The sequence below is a fragment of the Anguilla rostrata genome, chromosome 18, assembly GCF_018555375.3.
Source record: "Anguilla rostrata isolate EN2019 chromosome 18, ASM1855537v3, whole genome shotgun sequence".
NCBI classification, from domain to species: Eukaryota; Metazoa; Chordata; class Actinopteri; order Anguilliformes; family Anguillidae; genus Anguilla; species Anguilla rostrata.
In genome coordinates, this window is record NC_057950.1 from 16,909,914 (window position 1) to 16,922,866 (window position 12,953).

The 12,953-nt window shown below is 39.5% G+C and overlaps 1 protein-coding gene across 2 annotated transcripts in view; it reads left to right on the top strand.

The window, feature by feature from the left end:
- Positions 1-3,217: 3,217 nt before the first annotated feature.
- Positions 3,218-12,953, top strand: part of LOC135245005 (pro-neuregulin-3, membrane-bound isoform) — a 357,506-nt gene continuing 347,770 nt past the window's right edge. Inside the window, exons 1-2 of one of the 2 annotated variants that reach the window (XM_064317746.1) lie at positions 3,218-3,625; positions 4,448-4,525. The gene's annotated coding sequence lies outside the window, so the exon portion shown is untranslated. The remainder of the gene's footprint in view (positions 3,626-4,447; positions 4,526-12,953) is intronic. The other variant, XM_064317748.1, reaches the window with a different exon arrangement.

Below are 12,953 nucleotides of genomic sequence, written 5' to 3' on the forward strand. Positions count from 1 at the left end.
TCATAATTCAAGCGATTGTATGCCACCAACAGTAACCACACACCCAGACTTAAAATAGATTCTTTTCGTTTTATTTTTGCGGTAATATTTCCCTTTGTAGGCTAATTAAATACGCGTATTGCTCATATGCCATTTATGTTTATAGGGACAAATCAGTAGAACTGCTTGACAATGTAGCTTACTTGAGGTTGCCTGCTGTTCTATCGGTTTTAAAAAGCAATTTTAAAGCGGGAAATTAAATAAATAAGGACATGATTTTATGAGCAGTATAAACCTCCTGTATAATGTGTGGTATATACTGCATTTGAATATTTTGTCGGTGACCGGTACAGTTATGTTCCAGCACTTAAATTCATACATAATATTTGTTTGCCTGTTCAAAGAATACAGTTTCTCTTTTATTTACCAAACTTATGTTCCACCATGCTATAGTATTTCATAACGTAAATGACAATAATCAGCATATCACCTTTTAAAATGCATAAAGCTGTCGTTTTAATTGAAAAAACAAAGTATGAAAAATGATAAGTTTACAAGGGTTCCCATATCAATATAAATTTAAATGTCTGCTTTATTTTGTGATAATGAGCCAACTGTCAGATTTCATTGTGTAAGAGTATGTGTGAACATGGGAGAAATTAATGATAATCTTACAGAATAAACAATTTGATGAGTCTGCAAATTTTAGCAGTGTGTAAAATTGCCAACCTCATGAAGGTGTATGGGCATAAATCTAGATTTATGAAAAACTTCAATCAATATTTACTATTAATTTTGCAAATGAATGTCAGAATGATATACTCTTGGTCATATAAATGAGCAGGCGTTCACACTTTAATGTGCTTCATGGCACTGGATCAAAAACCATCCTTTCTACAGTGCTCAGGAAATTGGATAAAATAAAGAATGATGTGACAAATTTTAAAGGAGCAAATGGCACTGAATTAAAGTTATTGATTGCTGACGGTGCTTACAGACGTCAAACAATACTCTCGCTGGCAGGTCTAATAGCTCTTTGAAAGGGACCTGTGATGAATGGGGGGAGGCGAGTTGTGGATTGCTCACCTGCAATAGAACATTTCCCGTGATTCGCAGGGCATGATCTGATTTCTGTCTCTGGCTTTGGTGTGAATCATGACCCAGTCTGAGATGGTCATTCCCAGTAGGGTCTCCCAAACCCCTTCTGTCACCACTCATGCTGCATAATGATAGTGCGTGTTTGTGTGTGTGTGTGTGTGTGTGTGTGTGCATGTGCGTGTGCGTGTGTGTTTATGTGAGTGTGCGAGTGTGTGAGTGCGTGTATGTATCCATGTGTGTTTGAGTGTGTGAATGTGTGTGTATATGTGTGTGCATTTGCATCTGAGTGTATATGTGAATGTATATGTAAGTGAGAGTGTGGTGTGTGTGTGTGTGGCTTCAATTTCCTCTTGCTTTCATGCAATGAATTCAAATGCAGTATCGCAATATTACAAATGCAAGATTGTCCTACCATTAATTTAGCTAAACTGAAGGGAATTAATCTTGGACCAGAATTTGCATATTTGTATAATACCATATAGGGTTAAATGGTTTACAAGGGTTGAAATGTGGAATTCTTTTATTAAGGAGAGTGGTCATGAGAGGGGCTGAAATAAGCGAGGAGACAAATATAGAGGAGGGGAGACTTAATGTATGTAATTAATTTTCCATTTCCATTTACACCAGTCAGATTTTGGCATTTAAAAAACATTTAACTTCCATAATGTAATAATATTGCATTCATTTAGGAGATACTCTTCTCTAGAGCAATGCAAAACAACACCCAACTGAGTAACATGAGCAACAGTGGCAGACCTGGCCAACAAAGGCCAGCAATAATATATTCCACATCTGAACATTTATAAGTGTATGTTTTAAATAAGAGTTGGTGGCTCACTACATGCTTGGAACCCTATTGTTTTTTTTGCTGGAATTCTTTCTTTTTCTCCACTGTAAAAAATATCCATGGATTTTACAGTAAAAGTCTGTAAAATAGTGAAGGTACAAAATTATAAACAGCTGACATGCAAATAATTGTATTACTTACGGTGAAACACAATAATACATTCAACATTTGTTAGTTATATAGAGCCTGCGACTATAAGTTTAACATACTGTTAATGTTATTCATGTCGTTGCCTGTATTATACCATAAAATTGACTTTAAAATTATTTTTTTACATAGTATCTGTAGCTCAGAAAGTCCTACAGTGACCATATTTGGCAGTTGGGCTGCTATGCCACCCCCCACCACTTAGGAAAGGCATTACACATATTGCCCAGATGGTGTGTATATTTATGTTTTGGTCCATAACTTTCATACTGCACGTCCAATGGCAAATGTCACACACATGTTTGGCCGTTCCAAAGATACAGCTTTGCCATTGGGACTATCCATGTCGACCATCTTGATTTACCACCATACCGCCATTTTATTTTACAAGCAAAACAGACTTTTCATGGCCCTAGTTGCATCAACGTTGGGGATACAGCTTCATGAGACAGAGATACACAAACATACTATAATCCAGCACAATGTCTGAACCATTTGGCAACTATTAACAAAAATTATATAACAAACTAAAGACTTATGATGTTTGAACTCTCAAGATAATGGCTGTAAGTCAATTTTTACATTGACTGATGGAAGGCCCTAATAAAGTTATAATTTTCTTTCTGAAGTTGTCAACATAGCTTGGGCTGGTGTGACACTCCACCCCTTACAACACTCTCCACCGCCAACACACTAAACTGGGGAGTGGTGTTACGGATGGATCAGGCCTTTGAAACACACAGGTGAACTGGTGTTTCAAATCCCAAAGCTGCCATCTCCAAGACATGAGGAAGACATTCATTTTATGATCCCACCTATGGAAATTCAGTTGTCAATAACTACAATCCCACAGCAAAGTTGCTGGGGTAAAAAGCCAATTTTGATGCCCTTGATTCATCAACATGTCGAAAGGTCATGGCCTAAAACTTATAGCCATAACTTGCCAACTGTTTGTTCAGTCATGAAACCTTAGCCTGTTTCTATATCCTCTGTTCCATATTTTCTCTGTCTATTTTTGCCATGTGTGCTTAGAACCCTATAATTGCAGTTTGCAGCTAGGTATATTAGTTAGCGTCTTATAGGTCAGTAAAATGCGCCAGATTGTGTGACGTCAGGAAAATTTCCATCCATTATCTATACTGAACTCTATGATCCATGCCCGCTTATCCTGGTCCGGGTTGCGGGGGTGCGGGAGCCTATCTCACCATGCATTGGGCGAGATACAGGAATACACCAATCTCGAGTCGACACCAGACCACTCACCAATCTATCGCAGGACGCACACACTATTGATTCACACACTCATACCTATGGGCAATTTGGCGTCTCCAGTTAGCCTACCTGCATGTTTTTGGACTATGTGGGAGGAAACCAGAGTACCCAGAGGAAACCCATGCGGATACGGGGAGGACATGAAAACTCTACAAAATAAATATTCATGTTATTGTTAATGTCACGCCGTGAAAAGGAGTCGGAGAACTTGGAGAACGGTTTTCCGCCACTCGGCTGAAGGTGCTAGTGCTCACCTGAGCATTTGTAACGACTGATTTTGTGGTAAGCTACCTGAAGCACGACACAGATTGTAAAACTAAAGTACATTTCAAACCTGCATGCACTCAACTTAACCTCTCATTATAAGCTGTTTGCAAACTCGAAGAGAACAAAATAAGACCACTCTGTCGTGTTTGTAAGTTGCGTCAGCGTGAGGTCGTTTAACCTTCGGAGAGAAGACGGCCGCATTTGCTATGCAAATAGGTTTAGGTTGCTAGCTTGCTATGCAGGAGTTTAAACTGTTTAGAAGCCGCAGGTGCTGACCGATGAAGAAAACAATATAATATAAATATTGCATCATCCCGAAGGCCGCGTTTAAAAACAAAAAAATCGGGGAAACAAAACGCCAGTAGCCTGCCATCTGAGAGGGGTTGGCGGGGCATGACTAGGTTTTAGTTTTCGGTTACTTAAAAGGGGTAAAGTCCGAACAGGGTTAATTTTAAATAGACTTGTATTTTAACATTGTTGTCACCTAGGTTAATGGAGCAAACTGCCGTGTACCTGTGTTTTAAACTGGAATGTAGCCGAGCAAAGTGATTTTAAATTGGTAGCCCTTTTTTTCTTGGATAAAGGGCTTTAGTAATTGTACGAGTCATGGACAAAATGACAAAAGTAAAAGCAGTAACGGTATCGCAGGGAAAATAAAGGGAAGCTGCTACCCACTCTTAAATAAATAAAAAAAGCCCCACAAGTAGGACTCATTTTTCTTAGTCAAAAGTGCCAAGTACCTAGTTTCTCTGAGACAGAGAAGGCGTTTGATATTCTCTGAAAATATCTTCAAAAAACCAAACAATTGATTTAAACATTTTTGTTCTCCCAACAAAGGAAGCTGTCATCAGGTGTCAAGAAAGGAATATAGACTTCAACAGAAGTTTGACGGCAGAGACTGAAGTGGAAGGAAAGGTGAGATGACAAGCGAGTCTGACCTACTTAGGAAGGTAGAACAGTGAGAGTATGAAAGTGCATCTTTTGGTATTCAAATTGGGGGAAAGAGTGCAGAATTGAAAACAGCATCCTCTGCTGCAAAGCCTACATGGTCACAGTGAGATGGTTTACTGTAAAACAATTTCTGTATGTTTTGCTACAATGTGATGTCGCATTCAAGTGAGCTAATTCTAACTATAATATGTGTGTGTGGGTCTATGTTTGCGTGTGTAAAGGTTCTGTGTAAATGTTCCATGAAAATGCATTTTGTATGAGTAGCTTTAGAGACTGTCTCGTACGTCTGTCTGCATCTTTGGTTATTTATGTCTTTTTTTGGGATGATTTGCAGAAAAAATTACTGGTTTTAGTCCCCCCCCCCACCCCACCCCCCCACCACAAGATCAGCTTGGTTTAAATTTAAGATGTTGTGAGGCATGCAAAGCTAATTAGTGTAGAATAGAGCAATTTGACACGTTGAAGTTTCTTTGGAGCCTGTTTTGGATACTGGGACAAGTGCTATGATTTTGAATTGTTGCTGTATTCAACATGGGGAGTGGAGGTGCAGTGTTCATACCAATTGGCGTTTCGTTTTATTACAAAAACGCTTCATCTTTTGAACAGTCCTCGTTAAAGTGAGAGTGGATCAATTGCAGTGCCTGCAAGATTGATTGCTAATTTCCCGCTGGATTACATTATCATTACTGTAGGAAGCCTTTTTTAGATCTTTGAATTATGTGAAGACGATAAGACTCATTGACCCTTCAAAAATGTTACTCAAGCATGTTTTGTAATGTTTGACATATTTGGAATGGCAAATTAATTGAGAGGCTCCAAAGGTAGTTTGAACTGCTATATTGGTACAATGGACAATCACACATGCTAGCCAGCAAGGGGTTTAACATAATTGGACAATTACGTTAAAATACAAAGAAAGTATCTTTCTTTCAGTGTTCTGTTATCAACCTAAATTCTGAATAAAGGAGGAGGAGGAAGAAAGCCACAATGGTGTCAGAGACACCTTGATGCAAGGTTTGTGCTAGGACAAGTCTTGCTGTTTTGAGAACACATAGAGTAGTACTCCTGGGGTGATGATTCAACTGAAAACAGTGCTGAGCTAGAACTACCCCAGAGTATTTATCAGACTTTTGTGTGTGTGCGTGTGCGTGTGCGTGTGTGTGAGTGAGTTAGGTATTTTGTTAGTCAGATGTGCTTCAGGTCCCCACTTGGCTAATTAAAAAAAGAAAACAATAAAAGTTTAATCTCAGGAAATATTATAAACAATGAGCTTAATACAAAGTCCTCTTGGTAATTTAGACGTGAGCGATGGAGAGATATAAAGAGAAGTGTGTGAGTGCTGTACTCAAAATGCAATATAAATTGCAGTTTCCATTGGAGACCATTCTGCAAGAGATGTAAAGTTTCTATTTATGAAAAGCAGGTTCTGAATTCTCTTTGTAACTGGTACATTTTTTTTTGCTAATTTTCTGTCTTTTTCCATCTTACCCTTTTAAAACACTGGTCCTGCCATTTATTAAGGAAGGAGATGACAACATTACTTGAGTGGGTATTTGAAGGTGGAGAGGTGGTGTGGAAGGGAACAAGCCTTTAAGGCCAGTGACGATAAATTAATTCTGGCCTCTCATAAATAATTCCTGATGAAATGCTGCCACCCAGTGTCATTATCTTTTACTGAAATGAGTTTTATTATACCTTTTTTTGTGAGTATGTATATATATAATCGTTCCATATGTACTATATATAGCCTATAATCAGCACTCACTGTTGCAGCCTCTGCTGTGGTTTGAAATTGCTGTGCTTTCAGCGTTTAGCAAGGATGTGATAGTTGGCTGTACTGGTTTATACCAATAAGTGAAAGCAATGGTTCCCAAACATTTCAAGTACACCTGACTGCAGGATGAGGTAGAGGCAAGGGTGGGTGTTGATGGGTAGGGTTTTGCATCCAACCCCACCCATCAACACATGCAGTTGGTTGAAACAATTCTGCCTTTTGAAGCTCTGGATTGGACAAGGATGTGCTTTGATATCAAGGTGTCAAATGCCTCTCAAATGTTTTTGGTCAGGCTCTCCTATGGGAATAGGAATATTTTGAGGACTCAGTTACACACACACACGCACACACACACACACACACACACGCTCGCATGCACATCAAGCACATCCTGTGTTGAGAAGAGGTTGTATTGCTTTATGGGAACCTGACGCATTTGAAAGCGCATCTGTTTCTGCTCGAAATGGTGCCAAGATGATGTCACTACAATGTATGATTGAGAAATTACGTGGCACAAATAAGGCCAAAAATGCCCCAAAATTGGCAAATGTCTGGTAAATTTTAGACATCAAGGTCATTTTGTGTCCAAAATGACACTGAATGTGTCTCTCTTTTCCCGCTAACTATACTTTTGCATTGCTTTGGGGGGGTGGGGGACGGGGGGTTGTAAAGCATTAAGTTAATGTTAATTTGCTTATTTTCTATGAAGCCAGGTAGCGTGTAATTGCAAGTTGAATGATAACATTTGCCTTTCATGGCTGAGTGATCCCTTTTAGAGAGGAAGTGTGTGTGTGTGTGTGTGTTTGGGGTGTGGGGGGTTGGTGAATTGGGGAAGAGTTTGGGGTTTAAATGACAATATTGTTGCAATTACTGAATGCCCATTAAAACTTAAACATTAAAACTATCCAAAGTCACTTAATTTCTCTTCCAGCTATTTTAATAAATGATCCATGAATTACTGTGGTGAGTTATTGCTCATAATCTGTATTTACATTTTATTATAATACAGAGACTAAATAAATAAATAAAAAGTTATTACTCTTGTCAACTCATCTAGCTCTGTGGCATTGTTAAACATACTATTTTTTTCTTTGGTGTGACTAGTAAAACAGAGTTGCCTTCCTGTCATAACATTTACATTGTATAATAAATGGGTCTGTGGTCTGATACAGCGATGTTCTGGTAACAGCAGAGATTTTACAGGTAGTATGTGATGTGTGTTTGGCATATCCCATGAATCCAACTGCAACATGAGTAACAGACACTGTGTGCAGTATATGACTATATATATATATATATATATATATATATATATATATATATATATATATATATATATACATATATAACATTATATTTATTTATTTACTTTTGGGAATGATAACTGCAGACTGGCAAGCAACCCCAGTCCCTATCTGCCTATCCAGCTAACTACACTGGCTAGTCCCTTATTGTCCATTATGTCATTTGAAATTTGAGATGACAGAGATTGTATATATATATATATATATCCTTTATTTAACCAGGTAAAAGTCTCATTGAGATTAAAATCTCTTTTTCAAGAGTGACCTGGCCAAGAAAGCAGCATAAAAATTGTTACAACAATAACACAAGAATACAAATGGACAAATACAACTGTCATACAGTACAAATAAGTGAACACAATATCCAGTTAAAATGCAATACAAGGTCAAGGACATAAACAGGTACAATTTTCTAAAAACAATATCAGTTAAAATTTAGGAGCAATCACAATGACCAAGAGTACTGTTTTCACGATCCTATTGTTAATGAGCTCATTAAACTCATAAAAGGTAGCTTCTGAACTGGGTTGTTAGTTCTTCCTGACCCGCTAGCATTCATCAGAGGGAGATGTTCTCTAGGTCAGTCATGCAGTCACACAGCCTTCATGAAGCACGTGTGAGGGGGTAGTAGTGTTCTGATGGAAGCTGCCTGGTGAACGTGCTGTCCATGTGCACAGGCCTGGTCAGTAACTAGTCTCTGCTGTGTTGTTTGTCCAGTGTGACACGCGGTTGATTAAGAAGGCCACCGAATGGTTCACAGAGAAAATCAGTTTACATCCCGTGTGAAACGACTGCCCCCTGCTGTTTCAGAAGCATAGCTGTCCTACCTGTGTCTGCATTTCTGATCCATTATTACCACGAGTCCAAATCCAGCAAATCCAGGTCACAACATAACTTCAATTAGACACCCAGAAATGGCATCACAATTACATTGTCTGATGCACTGAACCAAAATTTTGAGAGTTGTTACTGTTGCATCCTGAACTTTGCGGTCAGCATGAATTACAAACCTCTAAACGACTAGAATCAAACCACCTGTTGGGATGAGTAGGCTTTTAAAAAAGACTAACCTAACTTTATGAGGCTGAATTAACCTTGCTGTCAACCTAAAATACAGTTTCTGGTCTATGGTTGCCTCTGAAAATGAATTGTGGGCTAGTGGCAAGCTAGCAAAGCAGACTTTATTTTAATTGATTAGATCTGTCAGAAGCACATCCGATTGTAATTGTTAGTTATTTACGAGTGCCCCAGTAGCCCAAGATCTTAAAAAATCCAATAGCACTGTTCGAGAAACACTGAATGGTAGTTTGGCACTGTTAGTGCCAGGAAGTGTAAATAATGCAACATTATCTCAATCTCTTTAATTAAGACTTTGATCTGTTGCCGGCGTTATCCGTAAAGAACAGGAACCCTCTGGCACGTGAAGAGCTGACTGAAAGGGAAATCAATATGGAGTCTGTCGCAAGGAAGGCGGAGGAGCGTCTCTGCCCCCTAAATCACGGGGGGAGGAGTGTATCCCCTGAGCCCCGCGCCCACAAATCTCCTTCATCACCGGGGGAGCACGGCGGGGGGACGCGCCGGAGATGCTGCCTGCCGGAACCCGTCCTCTGTCATCTCCGGTGCTTTCATTCATCGCAGTCACGACCCGTGCTTTAAACGTGATGGACGTCCGCTTTGGCATTGATTATTTAATTGAAATTACCAAGTGTATCATAACTGGCAATGATTTACGAAACGAATAGATAAACAGTTTGCTGGCTGCGCTAGATGTGTGGCGTAGTTGGGGCAGCTGAACCTCAAGCGATATACTAGTCTCCCCGGTGCAAGTAGGGGTTTCATCGCTGCCATGGTGTTGTGAGCCATGATTCCTTCTCTATTCGTTACTCTCTCTGCTTTCTACCTGTATGAATTAAGCAAACTCATTTATTATAACCATCAGTAGTGATTCATTTGTGGTTAGGAGAAATCCAGTCTGTAAAAGGAGTAATTGAGGCTTTCTTGAGGAGACATGAGATGGAGCAATGGGTTCTCTGTGTGGCAGAAGTTTTCCCTCATACCAAAACTACTCTCATACTAAAGCTTTACTGTTGTACCAAAAGTTTACCCTCATACCAAAAGTACACTTATACCAAAACTTTACTCTCTAGCCAAAACTTTATTCTCATTCCCCAAATTTTATTCTCATACCAAACCTACACTTTCATGCCAAAACTTTCCTCTTGTACCAAAAGTTTAACCTCAAGCCAAAACTTTGCTCTCAAATCAAAACTTTACTCTCATGCCATAACTAATTGGAAACAATATTACATTAAATACCTCTGTGCCACTTCCTGGTTTGTTTCCAGGTAATAACTGAAGTGGATATGCAATATATCTGCCACCGTTTCAATCCTGGTCCTGAAGAGCCACAGCTTCTGCTGGATTTTGTTTCCAACTTTAGATTGGTAACCGATTCGGACTCAAGAAACCAGAGGGGTGTACTAGCAAGCAAGTTAACAGGTTAGTGAGATAATTTAAGATTTATCCATGGGGTTGAGTGGTCAGGTAAAGGTATTAACTAACAAATTTTGCCTATTGGCAGTTTTTTTTTGCCAACCTTTGTCGATGTCATTGGTGGTGGCAGTAGTGTTACTTTTTGCCATTATAATTGTTTTATGTTCTTCATATCTGTCCATATCAGTCTTTTTTCCTCAGGTGAGATACACAGTACACTGCTCTAGCTGGCCTACGGTCCATGCTGCAGTCTACTGCTATAGGCTCATTTTTTCTGACACCGACACTTTTATGGGAATGCGCACAAAGCTTAATTAACAAAGCCAGCAAGATGATAGCCACCTTTGAATTTCTGGTTAAGCTCTGTTGTGGTTGTTAGGTTTTGTGAAGCCAGCTATCGCAAAGAAACTCTGGGTCTGCTAAGCTTCCTTTGCAGTATACCTCCCAGGTGACTGAGTTAGCTGTGCAATCAACTGCTATCATTCAACAACTCTGGCGCTACTCAAGTGCTGGCTAATAACAAAAACCATCAAACTCTGCGACTGTCCTCTAAATCCGTATATTCTGAGGTGTGGAAGTGGAGCTTGAATCACATGGATGCGTTTTCCTCTAGGGTCTCTGTATCTGAAGCTCCTGTGAATTACCAGTGTTGTCAATGTTTTTAGCCTTTTCATTGTATCTCTGGCCTAATATTATTATTATTATTATTATTATTATTATTATTATTAATTGTGCAATGAATTAAGAATAGAATAGAGCTCTGTTTTGGCTGAAGAAATTAAGCATTGGTGACCTCTAGTGATGGTTATGAGTACTGTAATTTCAAAGTATGCATTGTCATAGAAAGCTTGAGCTGTCTTCATCACTGAAGCTCCTGCTAAATGTGCTGCAAATAATCGCCCCTTTCAAAGTGTTGGAGTTAATTCTGCTTAAAGTATACTTATCACCTGCTTTGAATACACTATTTTTATATACGAGTGTTTCTACCATTTTGGACATTATCCGTGGGTGCTGTTTGGTCGATATGCAATTATTTTTTATCTGTACAAAGAGTTCACACTCATTTCGTTCAGCAGACCCTCAAATCCAAGGTTATTTCATGTGAAAGGACACGAGTGCATCCGCACAAATTATGAGTTAGAAATCACACATCAGTCAGTTCACCATTTAGGAATACACTGCTTTCATTTCCACTTACTGAACTGATACAAAATGGCACCAGCGAAATATTCACTTAAGAAATAATTTAGTGTACATGGCGAAGTTAGACGGAAGAGGAGTGGAGAAATCGGCTGATACAAGACTGCCACCTAGAGGCTGTTGCTGTGTGTGTGAAGTCAGTGCAACTCAGTCCCTCATTTTTATTGCTGTCAGAACACACATCCAAACATCCTTTTTCCCTGAGAAATAAAATGAGTTTCTTTGGATCGGCTTACAAATCAATGCAAATTATAATTTTTTTCTCTCTCTAAACAACACTGTACAGCTGCTTTGTGTTTCAGAATGAGTTACGGTTTTGGAATGCTGAACAGCATTGTCAAATAGGTGTCTGATCATCTATTTGTTCCTTCTTATTTGATGCGATGGGTACAGCCCTATTGACTGAAACTCCATCTCTGAACTGCAGGTAATTATGTACCTCCCTTTGGTACTTTTCCCGCTGTTGTATTTGCTGGTGGGGTTTCTGAAATCGATAGGCGGATCTTTGTGTGAGAGCACACTGACAAGCTATGGCCTTGCGGGGGAATTGAAGTTAATTTCAAACCACTTTGTAGGTTAATATCCTGGGATTTATTAATGCATTCACAAACACAAGTGGATCTGTGATTTACTTTGATAGATCAGATGTAAGATCCGCATTCAAAGCTTTCTGACAGTCGGGCATAAGAAACAGCTGTAGGTGTTTGACTTTTCTGACTGTGTTATGGTGACATTGCAGATAGTGTTAAGATCACACAAAAAATCATGCTGAAAAAATTACAGCTTGATGGAATCTAAAGTAAAGTCCCCTCCCTCCTTTTCCATGTGAGAAATTTCAGCATGGTTAAAATGGTGTGTGAGGAAATAACTTTTGGTACAGGATGTGCTCAAATCCCATGTCCCACACTGACATTTTGACCTCGAGCAAAGGTCTTCTAATCTGCATTGTTCCAGACTAACCTGCATGATTAAATGCTTTTCAGCTTTAGATTTGTAATTCCCTTTTTATGCCGAAAAGCATTACCATAATTATGGAATATAAGTCTAGCAGGTTTGAACTCACCGGCCCGTTTTGATCTTTAATAATAAAACCGTCTACTTGTTGTATTGTGGGGTTTAGATTATGAATTTTTTGTGGAGACATGGGGATATTTTTGGTTTGTCTGTCCCTACCTGAAAAAGCGCCTCGTCTCCTTTGCTTGTTCCCCTCACAAGAGAATTGTGGGTAATAGTGTACAGTAGTTGCATGGCTACTCTTGATTGGCCCAAAAGGTCCTCTGTGGTTAAAGCACAATGGGCAACGAAGGTGAGAGAGGGGGAATTAACGGCATCTTTGAAGACTGCCGGAGCCCACCACCTGGCCCCCTCCCCCCCCACGCCTGCTCCTCGCTTGCACAAATTGGAGCCATGTGGTTATAATTGCCTGGACAACATCCAAGGCTCCCACAGGCCCAGATCTGAAGATAAGAATACTTGTACCCAACAGCGCGCTGACATTAAAATAGCATTTCAGAAAAGCTGGTTGAAAGGACAGCCGCCTTTTGAAGGGAAACTGTGGGGCTGGTCTGCTCGAGGGGACCCGTTCATATCAGATATTATTTGCAGGGCTTACAGGAAGTTC